The sequence below is a fragment of the Giraffa tippelskirchi genome, chromosome X, assembly GCF_054371585.1.
Source record: "Giraffa tippelskirchi isolate mGirTip1 chromosome X, T2T-mGirTip1v1.2.pri, whole genome shotgun sequence".
NCBI classification, from domain to species: domain Eukaryota; kingdom Metazoa; phylum Chordata; class Mammalia; order Artiodactyla; family Giraffidae; genus Giraffa; species Giraffa tippelskirchi.
In genome coordinates this window covers 41,383,412-41,398,509 of record NC_137289.1, presented here as the reverse complement: position 1 = coordinate 41,398,509, position 15,098 = coordinate 41,383,412, and positions in this window count along the sequence as shown.

The window sequence follows — 15,098 nt, the reverse complement described above, 5'->3', positions numbered from 1 at the left end:
CTGTGTTTCTGTCAGTTGTGACTGGGATTCGGTGCTATTTTCACACGAGTTTCTGATCGTGCCAGAATCGCCCTCACCCCTTTTGGGGAGAGAGATACTGAGTAATGTCCATGCCTCTGTTTTCATGAATATGGAGCCCTCCCTTTCTCTCCCTTTAATTGAACCAAATGTAAACCCTAGAGTATGGGCTGATGGAAAATCGGTGGGTCGAGCACAAAATGCTATTCTTGTAGTTGATAAGCTCAAAGAATTGAGCACTTATTCCCACATAAGAAGCAGTATCCACTAAAACCTGAGGTTAAGGAAGGGTTAAGACCCATCATCGAAAATTTAAAGGAGCAGGGACTATTAATTCCCTGTAACAGTCCATGCAACACTCCTATTTTGGGTATAAAGAAATCAAATGGTAACTGGAGACTAGTTCAAGACTTAGGAATAATAAATGAGGCTGTAGTTCCTTTACATCCTGTGGTGCCTAATCCTTATACTCTATTGTCTGAAATTCCTGAACGAGCCAAATATTTCTCAGTAATGGATGTAAAAGATGCCTTCTATTCAGTGCCTTTGGCGGAGGAAAGTCAATTTCTATTTGCCGTTGAAGACCCTACGCAGCCAGCGTCTCAGTTAACCTGGACAGTTTTGCCCCAGGGATTTCGTGACAGTCCTCACTTATTTGGACAAAGTTTGTCCCGGGATCTACAACACTTTAATAGTTCTGGAGCGGTGGTGTTACAATATGTAGATGATATTTTGCTCTGTGCTGAGACAGAGGAAGCTTGTTCACAAGCCTCAGAAGATGTCTCAAACTTTCTGGCAGGCTGCGGTTACAAGGCATCAAGAGAAAAGGCTCAGCTTTGTCAACAATCTGTTAGATATCTGGGCCTAATCATATCAGAAGGGACTAGGGCCATAGGCCCCGAGAGAATTAAACCTATACTAAATCATCCCCTACCTATGACTTTAAGACAACCGAGAGGATTTTTGGAAATCACAGGCTACTGTCGCATTTGGATTCCGGGTTATGGGGAACTTGCCCGGCCTTTATATAAACGTATCGCTGAAACTGAGCAGGCCCAAACCGACAAACTGGTTTGGGCTCCAGATACTCAAAAGGCTTTTAAGGTTCTACAGGCGGCTCTCCTGCAAGCTCCCGCTCTGAGCTTGCCCACAGGGTCAGAATTTAATTTGTTTGTCACTAAAAGAAAAGGTATGGCCTTGGGAGTTTTAACACAACCCCGAGGACCTCACCAGCAACCTATTGCTTATCTAAGCCGACAATTAGATGTAATTTCACGTGGGTGGCCCCACCGCCTAAGAGTAATTGGAGCAGCGGCTTTATTAGCACCAGAAGCTTTAAAAATAATTAATGGATGAAACCTTACTGTACTGACTTCTCATGATGTGAGTGGAATCTTAAATTCTAAGGTTAATATCTGGATGACAGACAGTAGGCTTCTTAAATATCAGTCATTGTTGTTAGAAGGACCAGTAACTAAGCTTAAAGTTTGTGGGAATTTAAATCCTGCCACTTTCCTTCCTGAGAAGGAAAATGAAACACCAGATCGTGATTGTTCCCAATTTCTAACTTTAAACTATGCAGCTCGGGAAGATCTAATGGATACCCCATTAGACAATCCTGACATGGAAATATTTACAGATGGCAGTTCTCTTGTTCGAGATGGAAAGCATAAAGCAGGTTATGCAGTGGTGATGGCTGAACAGGTTTTTAAAACAAAATCTCTCCCCCAGGGAACTAGTGCTCAGTTAGCGGAGCTTGTGGCTCTGACCCGAGCTCTAGAGTTAAACAAAGGGCAGCGAGTAAATATCTACACTGATTCTAAGTCTGCTTATTTGACTTTACATGCTTGTGCTGCCATATAGAAAGAAAGGCAGGTTAACACAGCAACAGGAGAACCTATTAAACATTTCAGAGAGATCGGGAGACTTTTAACTGCTATATATTGTCCTGAGGAAGTAGCTGTTATGCATTGCAAAAGACACAACAGGGATGGGAGTAAAATAGCCCGAAGGTAATCAGCTGGCTGACGCCAGAAAAGCAGCACTTTACCCAATCCCCTTCACTACAGACGCCTTTGATCTGGACAGGTCCTGTGGAGCGGGAAAAACCACAATATACTGAGGAAGAATTAGAAAGATGAGAAAAGAGGAGCAAAGATTACTGATAAAGGATGGTTACAGTCCGAAGATGGATGATTAATAATTCCTGAAAATGCTCAATGGAAAATCCTTAAGGGTTTACACCAGAGTTTTCATTTGGGTGCAGAGAGTACTTACCAGATGGCTTCTCATTTGTTTGAAGGTAAAAATGTAATAAAAACTTGAAAGAACATTATCAAAAGGTGTGAGGTTTGTCAAAAAAATAACCCAAAGACTAAAAAGCTGGCAAAATCTGGATTACAACGAAGTGGAAAGGATCCTGGAGAGGACTGGGTGGGAAATTGATTTTACTCATATGCCAAAAGCTAATGGATATTCTTTTTTTTTTTTTTTGCTAATGGATATTCTTGCATACAAGTTTGGGTGGATACTTTTGCTGAATGGATTGAGGCTTTTCCCTGTCATAGTGAACAGGCTAAGGAGGTTATAAAGATTTTAATCCATAGAATTATCCCAAGGTTTGGGCTGCCACGGAGCCTTCAGAGTGACAACGGCTCCGCCTTTAAAGCTGCCGTAACTCAGGGGGTGTCTAAAGCTCTAGGAATAGAATATCACTTACACTGTTCCTGGAGACCCCAATCCTCAAGAAAGGTTGAAAAAGCTAATGACATTATCAAAAGACACCTGCGTCAATTAACTCAAGAGACTCAGGACAATTGAAGTCCTACCCATAGCTTTAATGAGGGCTCGAACTGCCCCCAAAAAGGAGGGACTGTCCCCCTTTAAATGTATTTATAGAAGGCGTTTCTTACGCACAGACATTGTTATAGACCCTGAAGCCTTGGAATTAACTAATTATGTAACTCGGCTCTCAGCTTTTCAACAGGCATTAACAGAACTCCGGGAGAGGACTCCTGACCCAGCCTCTGAGTCAAGCAAGCCTCTATTTGAGCCAGGAACTGAGGTCCTCATACAAACTTTGGGTCTGGTGGCCAATCCCTTGAGCCCCTCTGGGAAGGTCCTTGCCAAGTTATTCTTTCTTCTCCCACAGCTGTCAAAGTGCCAGGAATTGATTCGTGGGTACATCACACTCGAGTTAAGAGGTGGCACCCTGACCAGAACTAAGTGGCTTCATTTTATGTCTTGACTTTCTATGCTCTGACTTTGTACCTTTCAGATGGGCCTGATCATCTATGTGAGCCTACTTCTGCTGACTCCAAAGGTCCTGAGTCTGCCGTTTGATCCTCAAGATAATGCCTTCCTGTCCTGGGCTCACTCCTACGCTGCCTTTCATAATCGGTCTAACTGCTGGGTCTGCGGAGCACTCCCCTCTTCATCAGTGGAAGGCTTCCCGTGGTGGACATCTCCACTTCAAGGAAAAGACTTTCTCCAAGTCTGCGAATACCTTCGACAACAATCCTATGTGACGCCTCTTCTTAAACTAATGACATCTAACAACCCTAAAATGGACTGGTGCAACACTTTGTACCTTAACTATGGACATAACGTGACTTTTAATTTTGATTATACATTGTCTCGGTTTAATGACTCTTTTGCCACACATAAGGCAAATAGGTCTAGATCTAATGGCTTTTTACCTGATGTTTATCAAATATGGGATGAGGTTATATGGCTAACTCCTGAAAAAGGACGTCTAATATCTACTGCCCCTATATGCTGGGAACAAATACAGCCATCCCCGGAAGTTAGTCAACAACTTAATTATAATGATTGGAAACACTTGGGACTTTTGCCTCGGGAAATATGCAATGTAATCATTCCCGTGTTTTCCAACCCCAATTCAGGTCCTCCCTTTGTCTGGCCAGGCACTGATTGGGACTGGATATCTCAGTCACGCTGGCTTGCTCCAAACGGGACTTATTGGATATGTGGCTCTTACCTATGGGCATGGCTTCCCCCTGGTTGGACAGGGAGATGCACCCTAGGTCTCGCCTTTACTCACGGCTCTATCTTTTCAGAGCTTCCAAAAAAACCTGCTAATTTACCCCACCTTAAAACTCGGTGGGCAAGGTCTATATTTCACTGGTATGATTATTTGGCTGCAATGTTTGTTCCCTCTTTGGGAACTACAGACGTTATGCTACGAGTAGGTGCTTTGACTAATTTTACTCAACAGGCATTGCAAGATTCTCAAAAAGCTATTTCAGCTCTTAATGCTGAACAAGCACAAATTAGAAAGGTGGTTTTACAAAACAGATTGGCTTTAGATATTCGGAGAGCTGCGCAACGAAGAACTTGTGCCATTATTCATACCCAGTGCTGTACATATATACCTGATACGAGCACCAACGTTACTCATTTTGCTAAACACATGAACAAGATGATTGGGGCTATGGATACTCCTGGAGCCTCGATTGCCTCACTTTGGGAGACGTTAACTAGTTCCCCATGGGGGAAAACTAGTTTAATTACAATAATTCTGGTGATTTTGTTTTTGCTGTTTACTCCCTGCATCCGTAACTGTGTAACTGGATTTGTTTCTAGGTGCATGAGAGCTTTTAAGTTACAGATGGTGATGGTGGCTTAAATGCCTGCTACTGCTGCAGCTTCCTCCAACTACTATTCGGGGCCCCTGGATCAGACACTCTCAATATGAGAGTTAGGAGAATATGTTGCCTCAATAATTTAGGAACAACGCCCCTTGTCAGCTTGGAAGCAGTTATGGAACAAAAACGACATCCCTTTTCCCTAGGCAACATAATTCTCCTAAAAGAAAAGGGGGGAATGAGAGAGGGCAACAGGCAGGAAGGCCAGGGGTCTCCAAACGGAGGAAATAGGCTGCAAGTGTCAGGCATTTTATCTCTCTTAAGCGGCAGGAAAAAACAAACTAGCGATATTTTTCCCCTTCTCTATACAAATTTAAAAGAGGTTTCTCTTAAAATACTGTGTTGTCTCATGCATCGAACATGGAATGGTGTTCTGTTTCACATATGATAATATACATGTTTCAATGCTATTCTCCCAGAATGTCCCACCCTCAGGGCTGGGGCAATGGGATGACCCAGAGGGATGGGATGGGGAGGGAGGTGGGAGGGGGGTCCAGGAAGGGGAACACATGTAAACTCATGGCTGATTCATGTCAATGGATGGCAAAAACTGCTACAATATTGTCAAGTAATTAGACCCCAACTAAAATAAATAAATGTATTAAAAAAAATACTGTGTTGCCATGACACCTGGTTTCACCTGAAGTTAACTATTCTCAAACTTTGAGTTAACCAATGCATTTTTCTTAAGGAAATGTTTGTCTTAAGCTATGTTAATGTACTCTGCATTTACCCCAAATGCTGTCTTCCGCCTAATGGCTCAGAACCTACCTGGCAAACCAGCATGTTAAACTCAGAATGGCACCAGACCCCTCATCCATAGGATGTATTTTCGAATAATCTGGTCACTGGACATGCCGAGTCATAAAACGATTGACTTGAATTTTGCAGAAAGGCAGATCATGCAAATAGTTTCATTTACATAGATTAGGGGAACAATGTCTGAGTATAAGACATTTCTTCCTTACATTAACAAACTGCTAGTGACTATATAACATCCAGCTGAAGGCTAGCAGGGGGGTGCTCTTCCTGCCCCCTTCTGATGCCTATGTCAGAAGCTTTCTCTATCTCCTTTATACTTTAATAAAACTTGATCACACCAAAGCTCTGAGCGATCCAGCCTCGTCTCTGGCCCAGGATTGAATTCTTCTCCTCCAGAGGCCAAGAATCCCGGCCGTTTTTCTGTGGCTCAGCAACAACCTTTCACTAGCAAGTAAGGTTCTTAAAGAAAAAATCATCACTGGGCTCCACATGTCACCCACACCAGGAAACTGAAAGAATCTTTGTCATTAAACACTTCAACAGGCAAAACCAAACCGTTACCAATATCTTTGGGCACATGGTGGTCAGGATGCAGGGGAGATCCAGGGATTTCTTAGAGATGAGCCCAGGGTCCTGTACAGACAGACAGAAAGTGCCCTGATTCCATCATCCAAGGCTTCCAGCAGGAGGCAGCCACACTGGAAGCCTTCTAGAAAAGGATCTTCTTTATCAGAATAAACATTGTTCAAATTGAAAGCATATTGGTTATTATTTGCCAACCTAAAATATTCTTAAAAGCCTGACCCCAGATCTTTGCAGTTCCCACTGGTTTCTTTGTGTTCAGATTGTCAGGGTGGAAACATTCCGTCATTTCAAATTAGTTTCTTCTAATTCTGTTATTGGCTATTATATGAAGGAAAGGTCACACTTGAAAAAATACATAAGAAAATTCCTGCAAAAAGATTGAGTCAAGGAGCCCATAAGCTGCATGAACTCTGCCTTCTAACAGTTTCAATTTCAAAGACTGACGGCAGAAGAAGAAGGGGACGACGGGGGGCGAGATGGTTGGATGGCATCACCGACCCAACGGACATGAGTTTGAGCCAACTCGGGGAGATGGTGAAGGACAGGGAAGCCCAGCGTGCTGAAATCTATGGGGTCGCAAAGAGTTGGACACGACTGAGTGACTGAACAGCAACAAGCAGCTTCAATTTTCTGCCTGGAGAAATCGGATAAAATAGGCATCCTGATTTTTTCACTTCTCTGTTCAAACTCTGCTACAATGAAATTGATATTCATATCAACATGTAAGGATTTCTGAGTTTTGAGATGTCACACCAAGGTAAGAGGTGCTGGTGAAAATAGAACGCTACTGGTAGGCAAAACATTCTTAAAGCTTTGTTTCAAATTGGATTTAAATACAACACTACATGGTTACATGAAGTCTGAACCGAGAGTCTAAATACAGCAGGCAGTATGTAAAAGCAAATTTGACATCCCGTATGTGGGAGTAAAAGCTACCGGTTTTTGCAGTAGTCATATACGGATGTGAGAGTAGGACCACAAAGAAGGCAGAGCACCGAAGAACTGATGCTTTCAAACTGTGGTGCTAGAGAAGACTCTTGAGAGTCCCTTGGACTGCAAGGAGATCAAACCAGTCAATCCTAAAGGAAATCAGTCCTGAATATTCATAGGAAGGACTGATGCTGAAACCAAAGCTCCAATCCTTCGGCCACCTGATGTGAAGAGCCGACCCACTGGAAAAGACTGATACTGGGAAAGATTGAAGGCAAATGGAGAAGGGGACGACAGAGGGAGAGATGGTTGGATGGCATCACCAATTCAGTGGACAGCAGTTTGAGCAATCTCCAGGAGATGGTGAAGGACAGGGATTCCTGGCGTGCTGCAGTCCATGGGGTCACAAAGAGTCAGACACAACTCAGCAACTGAACAGCAACAACCACGGGAGAGTAAATGTTTCTTGTCAGATCTGCAGCTGGTATGCACAAATTGGTTGACAGCACTCTCCAACATAGATTGTCTCCAAGTCTGATTAAGTGTGTCACAAGGGCATGAATCAAAGTGATGTATTCGTTCCAGGATGGAATAGAATGTTACTTGGAACAGTCTGTAAAACGTACACCGAGTCTGTAATCCACTCAAGATTTCAAAGAATAAAACATTTACCTGAAATTTAAAGCCTCTTGGAAAGTTGTGTTCTATCTATGAAAACATTTCATAGATTTCTTTTCATAATCATTTTTCACAGTGATATAACACTTTCACTCCTCAGTTGCTGATGTTATTACCAAGATAAACTTGTCCTCATGGGTGTGGGAGATAAAGTTGACCCATTGTGATTGTTCTCTGGTCAAATGACTCTCGCAATTTCTAATTATGTTCTACATCCACAATATTTCTTGTTATACCCATCAAAGTCTACTTCTCAGATCTTCATGTACACCAAATAATAGATACCTGGTGAGTTCAGATTATATTAAACACTCTTTCCACAGCTCTTCCCATGTCGATTGAATCAGAACAAGGTGAAGCAGGGAGAAGAGTTGAAATTTTCAATGATTTCTAAGGCCTCTAAAAAAAACATTAGACAGAAACCCTAGCCTTTACTGGTCTATACGAAAGAATCACAATGTGCCTGTTTCATGAAATTGCAACAACTGACTAACTAGAGTTGCAACAAGTTGGAGTTATGCTTGGAATGATTTGAGTTGAAACAGTTTGGATGTGGCCATGTGAGGATATATATAGGATGATACATACTTAAGGAGGTATCAACAAGTATGAATCCATAAATTGATAAGGTATACTTTGTAAACAAAGATGAAACATTGAATTTGTTTTCACTATCTGACCCTTCCAGAATTTGCCATCATCTACTGACTCCCCTGGGGACTTGGTTTATTGCCACCAGATTAAAACTAGTTACATGAATCGTGGTTAGCTTTGTTCTCTTTGTTTGAAATTGTTTATGTTTCTCTCTCCTAGTATACTCTTATAAAGGCCACGATCTTTATCACTTATTTTGTCGATAAGGTTGTCTCTTGCATTTTCCACTGTGTAACCATCTTCCATGTATACAGATATTGATATGTCTATGTATATAGATATTTATGTTTCTATGTATCTAGGTATTTATGTATCTATATATCTATGCATATAGACATTTATATATCTATGTACCTAGACATTTATATCACTATCAATCTGGACGTTTATGTATCTATGTACCTAGACATTTATAATTAAGTACACTTATGTATACACAAATAGATGTTTTACCAGTGTAACAGGGCCTGATAAAAAGGGAACGCTCCTACAAAAAGAGTCAGACATGACTTGGCGACTGAACAACAACAACAAAATAGAAAATACATTCCGTTCACCTGCCACCAACAACACATAGTATGTCAGTGCCACCACAGTATAAAATAAAGGTTCGTTTAAAAAAAGAATGCTCAGGGGGACTTCCCTGCAGTTCAGTGGTTAAGATTCTATGCTGCCAATGCAGAGGGCGAAGGTTCGATCCTTGGGCAGGGAAATAAAGATCCCACGAGCCGCGTGGCATGGCCAATAAATACATAAAATTATTAAAATAAATACATAAGAATGTTCAGGAAGAACACACAAGCTTTGGGGTGTTTCTTCAGGTACATTCCATATTAAATTACAGTCCTGAGTTAAAACTCGAAAGTTTTCATTGCCAAGGTTATCACAACTGGGCATGCAAGAATCCTGCCGCCTTGTGGCCATTCCCTGAAATAGCAACCTTAAGAGTTTTGCTTATGAGTACCTCTTTGTTGTTCAGTCCCCAAGTCGTGACCCACACTCTGTGACCCCATGGACTGCAGCACGCCAGGCCTCCCTGTCCCTCATGATCTCCCGGAGTTTGCTCAAACTCACGTCCATTGAGTCGGTGGTGCCATCCACACAATCTCATCCTCTGTCGCTCCCTTCTCCTCTTCCCTTTACGACCCCTCACCCCATGGTGGATTTGGGGCTGACCTCGCACCTCACCCCATGGGGGAGCTGGGGCTGACCCCACATCACCCAGTGGTGGAGCTGGGGCTGACCCCACTACTAACCCCACAGTGGAGCTTGAGCTGACCCCACACCTGACCCCACGGTAGAGCTCGGGCTGACACCACACCTCACCCAACGGTTGAGCTGGTACTGATCCGACACCTGACCCCATGGGCCGGCTGGTTCTAACCCCACACCTCACCACACGGAGGAGCTGGGGCTGACACCACACGTCTCGCCACGGATGAGCTGAGGCTCACCTCACACCTCACCTGTCGGTGGAGCTGGGCCCAACCCCACACCTCAAGCCAAGTGGATCTGGGGCTGATTCAACACACCATCCGACGGTGGACCTGGGGCTGACCCAACACCTCATATCATGGTGCAGCTGGGGCTGACCCCACACCTCACCCCTGGTGGGGCTGACCCAACACCTCACCCCACGGTGGATTTGGGGCTGACACCACACCTCATCCCACGGAAGAGTTGCAGACTGACCCCACACCTCACCCCATGGTGGAGCATGGGCTGACCCCACACCTCACCCCATTGTGGAATTGTGGCTGACACCACACCTAACCGCACGGTGGGGGCTTACCCACAACCTTAGCCCACAGTAGGGCTTACCCCACACCTCACACCATGGTGGACCTGGGGCTGATCCCATACCTCACCCCACGGAGGAGATGAGGCAGGAACCCACACCTCACCCAATGATGGAGTTGGAGCTGAATACACACCTCACCAATGGAGGGGTTGGGAAATGACCCCACATCTCACCCCATGGAGCAGTTGGGGGCTGTCCCCACACCTCACCCCATGATGAAGTTGGGACTGATCCAAAACCTCACCCCACGGAGGAGTTGGGGACTGAACCCACACCTCACCCCATGGTGGAGCTGGTGCTGACCTCACACCTCACCCCCAGTGGGGCTGACCCAACATCTCATCCCATGGTGCATTCGGGGCTGACACCACACCTCACTGCACGTGGAGTTGGGTGGACCCCTCACCTGACCCCAAGTGGATTTCCGCCTGATTTACACCTCACCCCACTTTGGGTTGGGGGCTGACCCCACACCTCACCCCAAATGGAATTGCTGGCTGTGGGTTGGGGCTGATCCCATAGCTCACACCACGGTGGAAATGGGCCTGACCCCACACTTTATCCCACGTGTGTTAGGGCTGACGACATACCTCAACCAACTGTGGAGCTTTGGCTGAACCCACAACTCACCCCAAGTGGAGTTGGATCTGACCCCACACCTCACCTCAAGGTGGACCTTGCGGTGATCCCACACCTCATCCCATGTAGAGTTGCACTAACCCCACACAACAACCCACGTGGAGTTGGCGGTTGATCCCACACCTCAGCCCACGGTGGACCTGGGTCTGATACCACATTTCAACCCAGGTGGAGATGGGGCTGACTCCGCAGCTCAACCCACATGGAGTTTTGGCTAATCCCACTCCTCTCCCCACGTGGAGCTGGGGGCTGAGCACACACCCCACCCCACAGAGGAGTTGGTCTGACCCCACACCTCACCACGTGGCGGGGTTGGGAGCTGACCCCACACCTCACCCAATGGTGGAGCTGGTGCTGACCCCACACCTCACCCCCAGTGGGGCTGACCCAAACATCACCCCACGGTGGATTTGGGGCTGACAACACACCTCATCCCATGGAAGAGTTGGGGACTGACCCCACACCTCAACCCACGGAGGACTTGTGAGTAGACCCCAGACCTCAGCCCACGGTGGAGCTGGGGCTGACCACACAACTCACTCCACAGTGGAGATAGGGCTGACCCCACACCTCACCCCACAGTAGAGATGGGCCTTACCCCACACCACACCCTACAGTGGAGTCGTGGATGACCACACACCTCACCCCATGGTGGACCTGGGGCTGACCCAACACCTCATCCCACGGTGGAATTAGGGCTGACACCACACCTCACCACTCGGAGGAGTTGGGGGCACACCCCACAACTCACACAATGGAGGAGTTTGGGGTAGACCCCAGACCTCACCCCTCTGTGGACCTGGGGCTGACCACACACCTCACCCCACAGTGGAGATGGATCTTACTCCATACCACACCCTACGGTGGCGTTTTGGCTGACCACACATCTCACCAGATGGTGGAGCAGGGGCTGACGGCACAGCTCACCCCATGGTGGAGCTGGTGCTCACCACACAACTCACCCCATGTGGAGTTGAGACTGACCCCACACCTCACCACACATACAGTTGGTGCTGACCCCACACCTCACCCCTCGTGGGGTTGTGTGAACCGACACCTCACCCCACGTGGAGCTGGAGCTGACCTCAATCTCACCCCATGGTGGAGTTAGGGGCTGACCCCAGACTTCACCCCACAGAACAGTTGGGCTGACGCCACACCTCACCCCATGGTGGAGCTGGGGCTGAACCCATACCTCACCCCACGTGGAGTTGGGGCTGATCCCACAGCTCACACCACAATGGAAATGGGCCTGACCCCACCCCTCATCCCACACGTGTTAGGGCTGACGACATACCTCACCCTACTGTGGAGCAAGCACTGACCCACAACTCACCCCAGGTGGAGTTGGATCTGACCCCACATCTCACCTCAAGGTGGACCTGGGGCTGATCCCACATCTCGCCCCACTGTGGAGCTGGGGCTGAACCCACTTCTCACCCCAAGTGGAGCTGGGGGTGAAGCCACTCCAAACCCCATGGTGCAGCTGGGGCTGACCTCAAACAACACCCCATGTGTAGTTGGGGGCTGACCCCTCACCTCACCCCATGGAGGAGTTGGGGGCTGACCCACACCTAAACCCTTGGTGGAGCTGGCAGTGACCCACACCTCACCTCCCTGGATTTCGGGGCTGAGGCCACACCTCACCCTCTGTGTTGAGCTGACCCCACACCTCCACTCAGTTCCACCTAGAGATGATCCTCTACATCCCTCAGGTAGAAAAATGGATGAACTTCACAATTACGTCTCAGAGAGCCTGAGTCTGAGCCTACATCTCACCTCAAGTGTAACAGTGCTTGTTCCCACACTTGAGCTCCTTGGCAGCTAGGAGTCATCCTACAACGCATCAGTGTTGGGTGGAGCTGAAGAAGATCCCAGGGTGGATCACACACATCACTTCGGTTTACACTGGAGTTTTTACCTGTCACCTCAGGTTAACATGCAGTTGATCTCCCACCTCACCTTGTGCAGAACTGCAATTGATCCCACCCCAGTCACCGCAGGACGTCTGTCTCAGCAGCTGACTGACAGGACATCCAAATGGGCTCATCCCTTATCATTGTTGTTCAGTCACTGAGTCATGTCTGACTCTCTGCGACCCCATGGACTGCAGCACACCAGCCTTCCCTGTCCCTTCACTATCTCTCGGAGTTTGCTAAAAACTCACGTCCATTCAGTCGGTGAGGCCATCCAACCATCTCTTCCTCTACCCCTTATCATTTGCTGGTTTAAGTGACAAATGAGGGGAGACTGACATTTTGTTACCGTGCCTGCCTCCCGAGACAGGCCTGGAGGTACCTGAGCAACACAGCTTTTATTTAAGGTGAGTCTGAAGGCAAAGCATGGGGGACGAGGGGCGAGGGCGGGGGTCCAGTGCTGGCGTGCAGGCTCCGCCTCTGCTCCCCATGCCTCCGTCTATGATTCTGTTCAGCCAGAAGGAGCCCCGCGAGCTATGTGAAGAGAAACAGCTGCTCCTCCTTGTCCTTGTCCATCAGCTCGTGCTTGGACTGCTCCTCGGTCTTCAGGGCAGGTGGCTGAGACTGGCACACTAGCCTCTTGCCCCGCTGAGGGGAGAGGACGCCGTGAGCCTGCACCCTGGCCTCAAGGTGGGTACTGAACCCTAACCCTAACCGCAAACCCTAACCCAACCCCTAACCCCTAACCCTAACCCTTTCTAGGACCTTGACACCACCTCTGACGGCTTCGTGGCGTCTTTCCTCTCTAGGAACGGACGCCACCTCTCACTGATCCCAGACGTCTTTCCTCTCTAGGACTGGACGCCGCCTCTCACTGATCCCTGACGTTGTCCTCTCTAGGACAGGACGCCGCCTCTAACTGATCACAGACCTCATTCCTCTCTAGGACTGGACGCCACCTCTCACTGATCCCAGACGTCTTTCCTCTCTAGGACTGGACGCCGCCTCTCACTGATCCCAGACGTTGTCCTCTGTAGGACCTGACGCCGCCTCTCACTGATCCCAGAGGTCGTCCTCTCTAGGACCGGACTCCGCCTCTCACAGCTCCGTGATATCTTTCCACTCTAGGACCTGACGTCTTCCTTTCTAGGACCTGAGGCCGCCTCTCACTGATCCCTGAGGTATTCCTCTCTAGGACCTGAGGCCACCTCTCACTGATCCCTGACATCGTTCCTCTCTAGAACGTGACACCGCCTCTCACATCTCCGTGCTATCTTTCCTCTCTAGAACATGACGCCGCCTCTCACTGATCCAGGAGGTCGTCCTCTCTAGGACCAGACGCCGCCTATCACTGATCCCAGACGTCTTTCCTCTCTAGGACCGAACGCCGCATCTCACTGATCCCTGACGTATTCCTCTCTAGGACCGAACGCCGCATCTCACTGATCCCTGACGTATTCCTCTCTAGGACATGACGCCCCCTCTCACTGATCCCTGAGGTCGTCCTCTCTAGGACGGGACGCCGCCTCTCACTGATCCCTGACGTATTCCTCTCTAGGACATGACGCCCCCTCTCACTGATCCCTGAGGTCGTCCTCTCTAGGAGGGGACGCCGCCTCTCACTGATCCCTGACGTCGTCCTCTCTAGGATGTGACACCGCCTCTCACTGCTCCAGTCTTTCCTCTCCAGGACGGGACGCCGCCTCTTATGGCTCCGTAGCGTGTTTCCTCCCTAGGACCGGATGCCGCCTCTCACTGATTCCTGACGTCTTTCCTCTCTAGGAAGTGATGCCGCCTCTCAGTGATCCCTGACGTCGTTCCTCTCTAAAACGTGACGCCGCTTCTCACATATCTGTGATATCTTTTCTTTCTAGGACCGGGCGCCGCCTCTCAATGATCCTTGAGGTCGGTCCTCTCTAAAACGTGACGCCGCATCTCACAGCTCCGTGATATCTTTCCTTTCTAGGCCCTGACGCCGCCTCTCACTGATCCCTGAGGTCGTCCTCTCTAGGACCGGACGCCACTTCTCACTGATCCCACACGTCTGTCCTCTCTAGGACTGGACGTCGTCCTCTCTAGGACGTGACGCCACCTCTCACTGATCCCAGACGTCTTTCCTATCTAGGATGTGACAGCACCTCTCACGACTCCAGTCTTTCCTCTCCAGGCCAGGTCGCCGCCTCTTATGGCTCCGTAGCGTATTTCCACCCTAGGACTGGACACCGCTTGTCACTGATCCCTGACGTCTTTCCTCTCCAGTATTGGACACCACCTCTGACGGCTCTGTGACGTCTTTCCGTGACGTCTCTCCTGTCTAGGACCTATCGCCGCCTCTCATTGGTCCTTGAGGTCTTCCTCTCTAGGACTTGAGGCCGCCTCTCACTCATCCCTGACGTCGTTCCTCTCTAGAACGTGCCACCACCTCTCACATCTCCGTGCTATTTTTCC